Source organism: Acinonyx jubatus, chromosome B1, assembly GCF_027475565.1.
Source record: "Acinonyx jubatus isolate Ajub_Pintada_27869175 chromosome B1, VMU_Ajub_asm_v1.0, whole genome shotgun sequence".
Lineage (NCBI taxonomy): Eukaryota > Metazoa > Chordata > Mammalia > Carnivora > Felidae > Acinonyx > Acinonyx jubatus.
Window position 1 is genome coordinate 17,626,520 of NC_069382.1, and position 12,179 is coordinate 17,638,698.

The 12,179-nt window shown below is 35.6% G+C and overlaps 1 long non-coding RNA gene across 1 annotated transcript in view; it reads right to left on the reverse strand.

The window, feature by feature from the left end:
- LOC128314334 (uncharacterized) overlaps window positions 1-12,179 on the reverse strand; it is a 443,125-nt gene that overhangs the window by 92,071 nt on the left and 338,875 nt on the right. Inside the window, exon 4 of the long non-coding RNA XR_008295856.1 lies at window positions 1,660-1,741. This is a non-coding gene — a long non-coding RNA (uncharacterized LOC128314334). The remainder of the gene's footprint in view (window positions 1-1,659; window positions 1,742-12,179) is intronic.

Genomic DNA, 12,179 nt, shown 5'->3' on the forward strand with positions numbered 1-12,179 from the left:
GTCAAAAGGCAACATAATTTTGAAAAATAAGAATAAAGCCAAAGAACTTACATATCTGAATTCAATATTTCTATAAAGGTATAGTAACCAAGAAGGTGTAATTCTTATATAAATATAGAAATAAAAACCAATGAAATAGGTTTAAGAATCCAGAAATAAGCTTTTACATATAAAATCAATGAATTTTTTGCAAGTGTAATTCAATGGGGAAAGGATGGTTTTTCAACAAAGTGTGTTAGAACAACTGGAAAACTTCATGCAACAAGAGGAATTTAGATACTCTACTCCCACAATACACAAAAACTAACTGAAAATGAAAAATAGACCTAAATGTGAAAACTAAGATTATAAAATTTCTAGAAGAAAACAAGAAGAAATTTTTTTGTGAATTTGGGTTGGGCAGAGTTCTTAGATGTGACACTAAACACACAACCCATAGAAGAAAAAAAAAATGACAAACTGATCTTCATCACAATTAAAAACTTTTATGCTTTCAAAACTCACTATTAGGAAATGAAAAGATAAGTTACAGACAGGAAGAAAATATTTGCAAATCATATACCTGATAAAGGACTTTTTTCCAGTATATATAAAAGACTCTTACAAATCTGTAAGAAGATGAATAGCTCAGTCAAAAGTGAGTGAAATTTGAATAGAGTTTCACTAAAGAAGGAATAGGAATGGCTAATAAACATATGAAAAGATGCTTTAGTCATTAGTCAATCAGGGAAATTCAAATTAAAGCCACCCTGAGAAAGTATTTCATACCTATTATAATGACAATAATAAAAAAATTGAAAATAATAATATAACCCAAACCATATCAATGAGCAATTCTACTCCTAGGAATTTATACCAAGAAATGAAATATACAGCTACATAAAAACTTGTATGCAAACGTTCATACCAACAAGAAATGGCAAACCTTATACACAGAGAAAGTAGATTAGATGAGTGGTTTCCTAGACTTAGGGGTGAGGGGGGAGAATTAACTGAAAATGGGCTTAGGAGATCTTTTCTGAGTGAAAGAAAAGTTCTAAAACTGGATTACAGTGATTATTGCATAAATCTATAAATTTGTAAATTTATTTACTTATTGAATTGCACACTTAACTCCAGAGAAGTTTATGAGATGAAATTATAGTCCAGTGATATTGTTTAAAAATATAACAGTCTTCCCACACAAATACAGTCAACTGATTACTGACAAAGGAACAAAAGCATTCAATGGTGAAAAAATAATCTTTTTAACAAATGGAACTGGAAAAATTAGTCATCCATATGCAAAAAAATAATCTTTCACATAGTTAACTCAAAATGGATCTTCAATCTAAACATAAAACAAAATGCTATAAAACTTCTAGAAGAAAACACAGGAGAAACCTCTATGTCACTCAAAAGAATAAAAACGTAAGCCAAAACTGGAAGAATATTTGCAAAAGACATATCTGATAAAAGACTATTACTCAAATTATACAAAGAGCTGTTAAAATTCAACAGTAAGTAAACAAACAATCCAATTAAAAAATGGTCCAAAATCTTAACAGTACTTCACTAAGGAAGATACACAGAGAGCAAATTAGCATATAAAAAGATGTTCCACGTCATATATTTTTGGGGAAATGCAAATTAAGACAACAATGAGATATCACTACATACCTATTAGCATGGTCAGAATCCAGAATACTGACAACACCAAATACTGACAAGAATGTGGCGAATTAGGGACTTCCATTCATTCCTAGTAGGAACACAAAAGTATAAAGTCACTTTAGAAGACAGTTTGATGGTTTCTTAGGAGGCTAAGCATACTCTTACCATACAACTCAGCAATCATACTACTTGGCATTTAACCAAAGGAGTTGAAAAACATGGGACCACACAAAAATCTGCACATGAATGTTTATGGCAGTTTTATTCATAATTTCCATCTTTGGAAGCAACCAGAATGTCCTTTAGTAGGTGAATGGATAAATAAATTGCAATACGTTTGATGTGGGGGGCTGGGGGGAGGCAGAAGGAAATGGCAGATAGAACTCAATTTCCTTATGACCTGCAGCCCATTGACAATACTTGAGGCAGGCAGAGCAAAAAGTTTCTCCAGGAACTCCCTATTGTCTTAATGCTAATGCTTTGCTAGAGGGAAAAACAACCTTAGCTTGAAGATAGCTAGGCCTCCAGTATCCTGGGAGTCTTCTTTAGCATATGAAAATCTCATTGGAAACTTCCCCTGGACTTTACCTCCCCCAACTGGGTCCTATATAACCAGTCTCTCCTCATGGTCAGGGGTAGCTCTTCCTGCCCACAGGTCCCGTCCCCGTACTTTAAAAAAGCCACTTTTTTGCATCAAAAACGTCTTCAGGAATTCTTTCTTGGCCGTCGGCTCTGGACCCCACGAACCCCACTATCACCCCCAAAAAACCTCATCACATTCAGAATATAAAATATGATTCAGTGCTAAAAAGAAACATGCTATCAAGTCATGAAAACACATGTGGACTCTTAAATGCATTTTACTAAATGAAATAATTGAATTTGAAAAGGCTACATATTACAGGATTCTAACTACATGGCATTTTTTAAAAGACAAAACTATGGAGACTATAAAAAGATCAGTGGTTGCTAGGGGCTGGGGAGTGAGGGGTGAATAGGCAGAGCCTGGAGGATTTTAAGGGCAGTGAAACCACTCTGCATAGCACCATAACGATGGGCATTTATCACTATAGGTGCACCCAAACCCATAGAATATACAACACCAAGAGTGAACCATAATGTAAACTATGGACTCTGGGTGATGATGATGTGTCACTATAGGTTCATCAGCAGCTGTAACAAATGTACCGCTCTGGTGGGAGACGATAATCTATGCATATGTAGGGACAGGGAGTATATGGGAAATCTCTGTGTCTTCTGCTCAATATTGTTGTGAACCTAAAACTTCTCCATAAAATGAAGTTTATTTTAAAAAATCTGTTACCTTGGAGTTTTTAAATGAAGCACCAAAGCAGAATCAATGAAGGAAAAAAAAGTAAGTAGGACTTTAAGATTTAAAACTTCTGCTCCCTGAAGACAGTCAAGAGAATGAAAAGACATGCCAGAGACTAAGAAAAAAAAAACTGCAAAAACAGATATCATAACAAAGACCTGTATCTAAAATCTGCAAAGAATTCTTAAAACTCAACAGTAAGACAGGGGCCCTGGGTGGCTCGGTTGGTTAAGCATCCAACTCTTGATTTCAATTCAGGTCATGATCTCGCAGTTCATGAGCTCAGTCCCCCTCTCTTTGTCCCTCCCGTGCTCCCTCTCTCTCTCTCAAAATAAATAAACTTAAAAACAAAAACCAAACTCAGCAATAAGAAAAAAAGTTTTAAATAGAAGCAGTATCTGAATAGATACTTCCCCCCAAAGAAATGACAACTAAACATATGAAAAGACACTCAAACATGTTAAGGAACTGTGATTTAAAACAGCAATGGGATGTCTACTAGGGTGGCTAAAGACAAAAATCAAAAGCCTCACATTACCAAATTTGTTAGGATGCAAGAGCAACAGGGACTCCCATTCATTTCTTGGATGAATGAAAAAATGCATAGACACATCAGAAGACAATTTGGCAAAATCTTACAAAGGTAAGCATACTCTTACCATGTAATCCAGTAACTGTGCCCCATTTTAGTTCAAAACTTATATACACCCAAAAACCTAAGTGTCTTTTTGTAGGTGAATGGATAAACAAAATGTGCTAGACCCATGCAATCGAATGATATTCAGTGATAAAAAGAAACAAGTTTATTAAAACACCAAAAAACACAAAGAAAATTTAAAAGGGTACTGTTAGTGAAGGAAGCCAGTCTGAAAGCCTACATGATTCCAATTATGTGGCATTTATAAAAGGCAAAACTACAGAAGCAGTAACAAGATCAGTGGTTTCCAGGGGGAGGAAGAAAGGTGAATCAGCAAAGCACAGTGGATTTTTAGGATGGTGAAACTATTCCGTAGGATACTGTAACCGTGGGTGGATAGCAATGCATTTGTTAAAACTCAAAAAATTTTATAGCACGAAGAATGGACCTTAATGAATGCACATTAAAAAAAATAGGAGGCCAGGGATCCCAGAAATAAATGTATAATATGAGAAGAAAATCCAACCATATTATAAATATATGACATTACCTCACTGATGTGTGAGGGTGGGGAGAAGATGCTGACCTAAGTATCTTTGGAACTAAGTGGAGTCTGTAAGACTAAAGGAAAAGGAATAGCACATAAGCACTTTACTCTGGTTGATAAAGTTGTTCCCCACGAGGGTATACTTTAGCAATTCTGTACGTTACACATGCTTGCTGGAATTGAACATCTGTGTAGATGGATCATGGGAGGGAAGTCAGGTTTCTTACAGCTGGGGTGAAAATTTACAGATAAGCAAGAGGACGTTAGAATGAGGCATGTGTTAGTGGATCCAAGTTGGCAACATCAGTGTAAAGTCATGTTGAGCTGATTTAAATACATATATATCCCTATGTAAACGCATCAGGATACATCCATATATTTCTGTGCTCTGTCAGCTAAGGGGATCTAAAAGAAATAGCACTCCAGTAGCAGTGAATACATCTAGCACTCAGATCTTGCTTTCCAGCACCTTCTCCAATAAAGGGACCAGAGATTTGGGGGGAAATGGTTTATTCTAGCACTGTGGCAGGAAATATACAGGATGAGCCCGGAGCATCTTGTAGTGACAGAAGCTAAAGAAGTGTCTTCTGTGCCCAAAATGAAACCCCACATTGTGGGCACATGATAAAGGGACAAAGAAATCAACTTAAAGAGCTCCCAATGGCCAAAGCAGGAACAATTTGAGCAATACAATAAGTAAAGTAGTATTCGATTATAACCCAACATATAAAATAAGTGTCCATGAAGACCTGTTGATATAAAGGACTAAATAAATTAATAAATGAGGGAGTAGAGACAAATCTCCTATGCAGAATAACTCCAAATAATTTATGCAGCTACTCTGCTCTTAAGGAGGTGAAGTATAACATCCTCTCCTCTGTGTGAGCTGCACATAAAGACTGCCTTTCAAACGGTCGATTATGGAAAGTGGGGGTGGGAGAAGAGTAACTTTACAGAGGAAAAAGAAAAAATGACAAATCCACCTCAGTCCAGTGACCAAAGTCAAAATCAACAATACTAAATCACGTTGAGAGTAAATGCCCATAATGAGATGTGATCAAAACTTAGCACTTTACTTGCATGAACCTCCTCCCAAAAAACATAACCCCAGTCTAGTCATGAGAAAAACGTCAGAAACATTCCAGTAGAAGGCATGCTATAAAATACCTGAATAGTACACCTTGAAATCGTTCAGGTCATCAAAAATAAGGAAGGTCTGAGAAACTGTTACAGCTGAGAGGAGCCTAAGGCAACAAGACAAAGAAATGTAATTTGGTATCCTGGATAGAATTCTGGAACACAAAATGGACATCAGGTAAAAACTAAGGAAGTCTTAATAAACTGTGAAATTTAGCTAATAAGAATTTGACATTAGCTCATCAAATGTCCCATACTAATGCAGGATGTTAATATACATAGTAGGACTGATTTGGAGTATAGGGAAATAATCTGTAATATTTCTCAATTTTTAATAAACCTATAACTTTTAAATATATACATACATTCATTAATTTTTATATTTCAGTCTTGTCTACTCTACACTCTCATCTTTGTAATTTCTTTCTTTCAGGACTTTGGGGAATTGCTCCTTTGCCTGGAATAATCTTTCCCTTGCTATTTGTCTGACTTAACCCTCATCACTTTTTGGATCCCACCTTAAACCACATATTTTGTATGATTTATTAGTTGGTTAAAATATATCACTTCTATAGACTATGAGATCCATGAAAGCAAGGGCTATATTTGTTCCCAGGATCTAGCCTGAAAGTAGTATTCAGTATCCCAGAATTTTAATTTAAAAAAATGAAACAATAAATGAATCCTGACCTCTCAAAGATTATTTATTTATTTTTGCTTCCCTTTTGACAGTACACAGGGTTATTCATATTCCCAATTATTGACAGTGACTTCTATAAAACCAGTGCGGTGTTATAAAAGACATTTTAACTAATCATCCATGACTCATATCTGGGATATATAGGCATAAATGTCTAGTTGTTTAACCTCCATGAATGCATAATATTTCAGTCCTTAATTCGCATTGTGATTGTGCAGTACTTTATTGAAGCAGAGTAAAATCGCTCAATTTTTTAAAAAAATCAGCCAAAACCTTTGAAACTAAAAAACAAACGAATAAAACACCTGGACTACCCAAGCAGCACGCTGGTTAGTGTTCTGCTCTTTGAAAAATGAACAATAGCAAAACATCCAAATCAAAGTGGACAATATTTATTTCTTCACTGCCAACGACGTGTGCATCCACATTGTTAAGTACCTTAATCAACACTGCAGCTAGATAATAACAAGAAAACTTTATTGTGCATTTGTAACAGTTAGCAGCAAGCAGTTCTTAAAGACAGGTAATAATAATAAATAAAACTGCTAAGTGCAAAGTGTCTTCTAGGATGCAACTATTAGGAAATTCCTAAGATCTGTGTAAAGAAAGAATAGAGGTATCCTTTTTTGTTGAAAGAATAAAGCAGCTGAAACTTCAACATTTCCTTGTTTAAAACTAAGCTAATTTAAATAAATGGACCGTGATGTAAAACGATCATTTTAGGTACTCCAGCGTTATTTCTTTAGCTATCAAACTAGGATTCCTTAAAACTGTGTAACACCATGAACTAGTTTTAATGCCTTGAACTGTGTGTCCTATTATTATGAAAACAAGATATGGAGTGGAAGGAGGAGAAAGCTGTTGAACTTAATAGGAAATGTAATACAGAACATAATGTTATGCTCACCTAAACAAGGTTGTAAACGTCATTAAACACAAGAAACATTTTTATATATACCAGCTACTGAAAGAAATTCTTAATTAGTTGTGTATACGCTACTGTCATCTGGTAGAACTTAAATCCAAATGCTAATGATGGTTCAATTTGGCTAATATTAGGACAGGAATTAAGGTTCGACAGGGTTCAGATTGTCATCGTACCTACTTCTTAGTCTCGGGAAGTCTTCATTTCAAATCATTCATGACCAGAAAGAGGGAAAAATAAATAAATCAACCCTCTTCACTGGTTTGTCTGGCAAATGACCCATTGCTTGAGGTTTTCTTATGGGATCAAAGAAGAGGAAATACTGTCACACCAAAAGAATTTATAATGATTAATGTTAGTATAATGAGCACCAAAGGAAGTGATAATACGCTACTTGTAAATGCTGCTGAGTTTTCCAGTGTGAATGCACCACCATTTGCTTCTGCAGAGTAGGGATTTGTAACAAAAGAGGAAAAGAGATGTGAGATACTGTTTCCCTTTTCCTGATAATGCTACGCACCCAGGATGAACACGCTGCAAGATTCAAGCCAATGCATGCGCCCCTCTCCCACCTCACTCCTTTGCCTGTAACTCCAGCTTGTTGAGAAATTCACTCCCTGTCAATTCTGAAACTGCATTCCTGGGGTGTCCTGCTCCTACCTGCTACCCTCTGGGCTAAATAACCTCTCTCCTCTAATGTCGCAAGTTCCGTCCACAAAATTACCATCTTGCTGTCATCAGTGTGTCTGCCAGAAAACCATGCCTAAGGCTTCTATTGTGCCTGCAGCAAAACTTTGTAAACTATTTGAGGATGAAATGGAGACTTTGAAGCTCTTGATGCTATGCTCAGCATTGAACAATTTTGGCAAAACAATGATTTGAAGTTTGCCTACTCTTCAATTTAAGAGCAAGCGTGATGATCTATTATTTTAATGATTAATAAGTTCAAAGGTAGAAAAGAACTTGTTTTTCCTGGACAATTCTGGTGAAAAGGAGCGTTAACTTGTTCCTTGATTCCTCCTGCCAATTAAGTCATATTTGAATTGTTCTTTCTTTCTGTGATGGGAATGTCTAAAAGTGCTAACAGAGTCATCCATTTATTTCCAGGATTTGCAAAAACCATACATGTTGCTGCTGAAAGGTGGGCTCCCACAGGAATTCACACAATTCTGTGGTATACCACGGACTTTAAATGGCCCAAATTCTTTCTTAAAATGTCCTGATGTGATCTATATTTGTGGTAACCTTCTACATAAAGTGCTGGTACAGTGAGAAATATAAATATATACTTAATAGTAAGTTGCTAGCTTGAAAATGAGTGCCTTGCAAATAGGACATTGGCTATATCAAGGAGCTCTCTTGCTTGGACAGAATACACATTTTAAAAGTTGGCCAGATAATGCCAGTTTCTGGTAACATAAATTTCAGCTTAGAGATCTGCAAGAAATCACATCACATTCAGAGTTTTGTAGTTATTTGTTTGTGATACAGAGAAAAGGTTTTCACTGAAGGATCAAAGTGTGTCCACAGGCCACAGTGTAAGAGCATTCCCCCAGGAAATGATTTAAATAGCCATTAGTAATGATATCGCACATGTGATTCATAAAGTATGAAAGACCCTACAGCAAGAACTGCTCATTCTGTATTACAAGTTTTCTCTAGTTTGGAATCCCAAAGCCTGTTTTTTTAAAGTTATTTCTCATAGTATGACATTTGAAAACTTTCCCACAGGATTAATTTTCAGTATATATGAAGCATGACCTCCCTTCTTGTAGAACCATATAATATTAAGGTTTTCAGTTAAAGACATTAGTATGGCTGACATGTTGCCTTTAAGAGAAAAAATGAGTCACAACGATAAAAAAATGTTTTAATTTTTTTCCTTTTTTTTTCTTAAAGACGGAATAATCACGATGGTAAACATAATGACTCTTTTTAATTTTACTTAAAAAATTGGGGCGCCTGGGTGGCGCAGTCGGTTAAGCGTCCGACTTCAGCAAGGTCACGATCTCGCGGTCCATGAGTTCGAGCCCCGCGTCAGGCTCTGGGCTGATGGCTCAGAGCCTGGAGCCTGTTTCTGATTCTGTGTCTCCCTCTCTCTCTGCCCCTCGCCCGTTCATGCTCTGTCTCTCTCTGTCCCAAAAATAAATAAAAAACGTTGAAAAAAAAATAAATTCCACTTTTCTGAAATGACGATAGTTTTGCTTACTACACTATTCTTTTACTCTCAAATTTTTGCTTGCTATTTTGGAATCATGTTTCATGTCTTTAAATAGCAATGACCGGGAAAAATGCCTTGAATGTCTGTGCTTTCTTGTTTGTTTGTTTTGCACTTCATACAGTAGCATCTACCATCACCTTGCCCCTCACTGCAGATGATTGCTGGTTCTCCAGATGTCTCTTCTATATGTTTAAATAAATGCTACCATCTGATACTCAAATCAACTGGTCAGATTTTCTGAAAGGGCAATTCGCTGTGTTTTAATTAGTGTAAAGAAATAAATTCAGTTTTTCATGATTTAAAAAATTTTTCTTCTGTTCTGACCATTTATTATATAGCAACAAAAACAAAAACTTCAAATATCTTTTTTTTTTTTTAAATTAGAGGAGTTTCTGAATTTGACTCGTTACTTCATCTTGTGAATGGACATTACCCATACACATGTTTCAGTGTTCTTAGCCTAGTGTCTACTTAATTTTCATTTAAGAAATATAAATTAACTTAGTTATTGTAGACAACAATTAAGCTATTCTCCATTTGCTTTTATGTTATTTTGTGCATATTTTAATATCACTTTGTCAGCTGACCTAAGTAGTTTCCTTTGCATTATGTCTCAATTTTATAGTATGTGCTGTCATTATAATTTACTGTAAGGTATACAACAATGATTTAGGGCACTAAAATTCAAAGTCATCATTCAAAAGTATAACTCTTTGCTTCAAAAATATTTTTCCAAACATCTATCTATCATCTATTTATCTATATCTATCTACCTATCATTGAACATCCTGCTTTAAAATGTCACCATGATAATCTGTTGCTTAGGCAAAGCTGAGTTCACTGATTATGGTCATAAAGAATATCACTAACTTGACAGAATCTTAGTAACCTCTTGGAAGCGGGGATAGTAAAGATAAGATAATTATAAAGATTTTGAAATAATTAGTTTAAGGTAGGACTTTCAATGCAAAGTTTTTATTAGGGGTGAGAAGAGTTGATGATATAATAATTTAGAATAGTGGACACAGTGAGATGATGGCTTGGGGTTTTACCAGCCTTGGAAAATGAATAGTCTAATGAGGCTGTGTATTGAAGGTTGAGAAGTGTAATGTTCTTAGATTTTGAGGAATTTCCCCATGTGAAACATACAGGCATTGATAGTGTTTAAATCTGGGGCAAGATTTCCCTGAAAAAGTAAAATCATGTTGAGGAAAACAGTTGAATTCTTTGAAGGTAGAAATTCAAATGTATAACTGAACCTTTTAAATGAGATAATTAATATTTCTATTTTAGGGTTACTCTAGATGTGAGTTTATCCAATATATCTGCCTAAATATGGTTTGTTTTCTAAAATTATAGATTACTAAATGTAGGATCAAAATGTTTTTAAAGTCCTTATACATCACAGAGTTTAATGCCCTGAGCAAAAAACTTGGTTTTTTTTTGTTTGTTTTTTTTTTTAATTAAGTGAACAGCAGACATTTTAATTCTGGGCAAGAGGAGCACATTTACTTTCTAAGTGATGTGTATCTTACCAGTGAAAAACCTCTCTGTACTCTGCATCAGCAGTAAAGTTAGAGTATCAAATCAATGACTGAAAACTCTCCAAAGTTCTTATTCATTCTGGAATGGTCTGGTTTTGTAATCCCCAGGGTAATGTAATCATAGCGGCTATGCTAAACTGAGCTGCAGTTTGAGATAAATACCAGTAGGTGGCAGTGCTTTTCACATGGCGGACCATTTCTGCAGAATCTTTCCCACTGAAGTACGCTAGTAACAGAGGACTCAGGTACCTGTCAAACATTCTGTTTGTCAGCACAAAGGAAATAGACTAATCAAATAAACAGGAAAAGAAAACAATACTTGGAAAGCAAAATACAGTATTACAAGAGAAAAATCCTTTTAAGTTCTGTTTTCTTCTCACCTCACAATGACCTTAAATCACTACTTCATTATGGACTCCACACCTGCCTTGCAGCCCCAGGTTTAGGCTCTGCAGCATCCGACAGTAGACGCCTAAGGTTCCATTGGTGTTCACAATTTGGGCATAATCTCCTCAGTTCTGTCATAAAACCACTGAATTTTTATATCTTATTAAAGAGCGTTTCACTAAAGGCAAAATAAACTCAGATTTAATTTGATCAGGGAGGCTCAAAGATCACTGCCTCCTTCCTCACTAAGCTGCCTCTTAACCCCCTCACAAGCTCTGGAGCTGACAGTCCATTTTTCCCTTCCCACAATTCCCAACCCAGAATCTGAACAATAACAGAAAAATAACCATTTCTCAGGATGTCCGGATGGCTGCGGGAGTCCCTTCTCCTTCGAGAAGGCGATGCTGCTGCTCTAGCTTGGTGAATTGTCTCTCCCTAATAAGGTCCCACTGATAAAAGATAAGCCATGATTCATGTATATTTGCTCTCCCATTAAAGGCTTTATGAACTTAATTCAACATTCTGAAACAATGGAGGTTGATGATACAATTCTTCAGGTTCTTTTTACAAATAGAGCCCCAAAAGAATTGTCTATCTGTAACTTCTCTCTTCCTGTGAGCCCCTGGCAGCATATGCTTCATTGAGGGTTACTTGATTAAGATTACGATTAGGATCCTTGCTCCTGGAGGTTTGGCTTTATGTCAAATGTTATTTCTGTTCAAAACCAGCTTTTCTTCGAGCTTACCCCCTTTCTTTCCCATTTGGACAAATGTTAATATTTTAAGTGAACATAAAATGAACAGAGAATATTTTAAATGATTAAATAGTGACTGCTCCATAGAGTGGGAGGAAATTTATTCAAGTTAGGACGTCTATGGAAATTTCATAAAACGGATAGAAATTCTAAAATTAAAAGGCAGAAATCACTAGCATAGGTTATATGTTCCAAGGGTTATGAATTAAGTTAGATCTTAAAGGAAAGTTTCTGTTATAATGACTAGCATTCAACTCTCATTTGTATTTTATAACTTTGGTGGGGCCTCTAAAAGTCCTATGTTTTAAGTTTATGTTTTATAGTATCCCCATTTTTTAGCT